This window comes from Sinocyclocheilus anshuiensis, unplaced genomic scaffold, assembly GCF_001515605.1.
Source record: "Sinocyclocheilus anshuiensis isolate Anshui unplaced genomic scaffold, SAMN03320099.WGS_v1.1 scaffold3961, whole genome shotgun sequence".
Lineage (NCBI taxonomy): Eukaryota > Metazoa > Chordata > Actinopteri > Cypriniformes > Cyprinidae > Sinocyclocheilus > Sinocyclocheilus anshuiensis.
This window is the reverse complement of record NW_015544120.1, coordinates 45704-48740: the sequence shown is the minus strand read 5'-3', so window position 1 is coordinate 48740 and position 3037 is coordinate 45704. Positions and strand designations below refer to the sequence as shown.

Genomic DNA, 3037 nt, shown 5'->3' with positions numbered 1-3037 from the left:
TCATGTTAGTTTATACATTAACTAATGAACCTTATTGTAAAGTGTTACCGAAGCATTATAGCTGAAGGTAATTCAGTACTTTGCTGTGGAGTTATGAAATGCTGCGAAATCCTTCCATGACATGAGGAATGTTTCTGCTTCAATCCTGCAGCTCTCGTGTGGGCACGGTGCGAAACCCCCAGCGATTTCACAGTGCAGCGGGTACGGCGTGGGTGAGGCTCGGCCCGGCCGCTCAGCCTGATACACTGCCATCTGTTCATCTCTATATCCAGCCCTGAGATCCAGATCCAAATCAAAGCAGGGCTGACAGGGCCCTCGGGCGCCTCTCATATGCTGTGAACTTCAGCGCGCTTTATCACATCAGACTTCCTCCTGCACCCAAACAGAGGTAATATTTGTCAAAAATACATTCGAGTAAGTAACAGAAACTCCAAATAGCACTGACATCACATCTTTCCTCCTCTAAAAAGAGATTTCCAGAACAGTAAGTGTGCAGTGACATCGATGACAAACATCGTGGAGAGAGAAAGCGCTCGACAATAAATCAAAGACGGATGTGTCCTACATTTATCAGCCCTGGAAACCTTAGGATGCATTTGGTAGAGGAGGAAAGAATGGTTTGAGCAAGTTCTTATCTGAGTTTAAAGAATGGAAGGGCCAATCGTTTAGGTCAATGTGAGAGCAATACTCGTGAGCTGCAGATCCTCCTCGTGACGGACCGTTCTCACTGTAGAAACAGCATCAGCACAATCACACCACAATAGACATCCTCAACAAACACACTCACACTGTGCTTAACAAAATTCATTTGATAATACTACAATTGTTATTAAAGGGGTCATACCAAAGAGAAAGGAAAAATTGAAATAACATCATATGACCCCTTTAACAACCACAATAATTATTATTATTATTATTAATCATATATTGGTATTTTTTTAAGATGAAAATCATTTTTATTTTCTTTCATCAAAATGCCACTGCTATATTATCAAAAAGGTACATTTTCTATAATTTGACATAATCGCCCAAGGTGCTGTGTTAATTTCAATGAAAAAGCAATTTATTAAGAAATATTCCATTTGTTTCTTCATAAAAAATAAATACAAATAAATGTCTAAATAAATAATACTTTGTCAAAACATGTTTCTTGGGAGAGAATACTGTTTTAATTAGTAATGCTGTTTTATGTTTATTAAGGTGCATAAAAAGCAGAATACATTTATTATTGTGCAAACAAACAATGAAAAAGAAAAAAAACACTTCTAAACATTTTAATACTTATACACATTACAGTAACACTAAAATAAATAAAAGAACAATAGTAAGCTAGCTATTCAATAATTCTACATAATATAAACTAGATAGATTTTTGTAGCGGCTTTTGTGGTGTCCCGTATCTCATAATTAAGCTGTTGCTGACATCTATCGGTGGTTACGTTTACTGCACCAGAATGACGCTTACGTAGCCGGGATGTCACGTACGTTTCTTCTACGTCACGACGTTCCCATGATGCACCGCGAAGGTTGGTTGAAAATATTTTTTTCTGTAAATTGAATTTTTGCTTATTTGTATTTTTTAAACACAGAGCCAGACTGATCTGCATACTCGTGTCTTCTTCGTTTCTCGGTAGGTCAGCTTGTTGTGAGCGTCGTCTGGTTACCGTCTCTGTAAAGTGAGGCATGTTTGGAGTAATGCTGACTGTAATGTAAATGTATTTTAGCTTTGCGCAGTGGCAGTATCGTAGCCTATGAGGTTTATCCGAGGCGCGATTATTGCTAATTGAAAACTTTACCCAATACCCCGCCGTGACGACTTGAAATATAGTCGGCATTGGCAATTTTTGACGGTCTTTACGGAGACTGGTAATTTTGTTTGAAAAGAAAGTTCGTTATTGAAGTTTTCCATGATTGGTTGAAATCGTAAACAGTACAAAATCACGTGACTTATGAGATCCGAATTTTGCCTGAAAAGCACGTGACTGCTTCAGTGAAGGTTTTGCTTGCTCTACTACATTATAGCTAGTGATGCAAAGTCCGATTCATTTCCGCGAACCGGTTCTTTTCGGACAGATTGGCTCATTGAACCGGTTCTTTTCGGACAGATCGGCTCATTGAACTGGTTCAAAGAGCCGATTCATCGGTTCCTGACGTCATCAAGCAATAACGTCTGGACGCATTTCTTTTCTAACAACTCCGTGGCATGTTGTATCAATGATTTAAATATAATATGCATGCACAATAAACTATTGTAAAATGTATTTACATCACTCGACAGAAAGGTTTTTGCAGGTTTTAATCAAATGTAAATTAATAACAGTCATAATAAGCATATTTCCAGTACGCGCCTCAGGCTTGCACAGTATCGTCAACTCACTCATCAGAATCTTCGGTAATCCTCGGCAAACTTCGACAGTTGGTTGAACCGGCTCATTCGGTTCTTTTTGAGTTGGACGTGCTACTTCGGCTGTGCGTCCTGCGTCACCAACCAGAACTAAAGTTCGATTCAGTTCGATTTGTGAACCGGCTCAACCTGTTACTTCCCGAGAACCGGCTCAAAAGAACGATTCGTTCAGGAACCTAACATCACTAATTATAGCTACCTAAAGTATTTTCTTTGTTTTTCAAATATCATAATGAACCTTGCCCGTTATATATAATCAAAATAGACAGATCCCAGATTTAATTCATATGAATTTGTTTAATTTAATTCCTATCTGTGTGTTGGCACTAGAATTAGTAAAATAATCACTTTGACAATGTCTATATTTCAATATCTATCTTTTATAAAATTAAAATAAAGAATCAGCTGCAAAACCATAAGTGAAAGCAGCGGCTGTAACGGAATACATGAGTTTAGTACGTGCTATACATTAATATGACCACTAGATGGCTAAATAGTAGGCTACTGGAAAGCTTTGAGTAATGAAAACATTTTCCACAGGTTAAGAAGAAAGCATACATTATAAACACACACACACACACACACACACACACACACACACACACACACACACACACACACCTACACACATAT

General features: G+C 38.0%; 1 long non-coding RNA gene across 1 annotated transcript in view; it reads left to right on the top strand.

Moving 5' to 3' along the window:
* The first annotated feature begins 1596 nt into the window (after window positions 1–1596).
* LOC107694819 (uncharacterized) overlaps window positions 1597–3037 on the top strand; it is a 6895-nt gene continuing 5454 nt past the window's right edge. The window contains exon 1 of the long non-coding RNA XR_001634925.1: window positions 1597–1709. This is a non-coding gene — a long non-coding RNA (uncharacterized LOC107694819). The remainder of the gene's footprint in view (window positions 1710–3037) is intronic.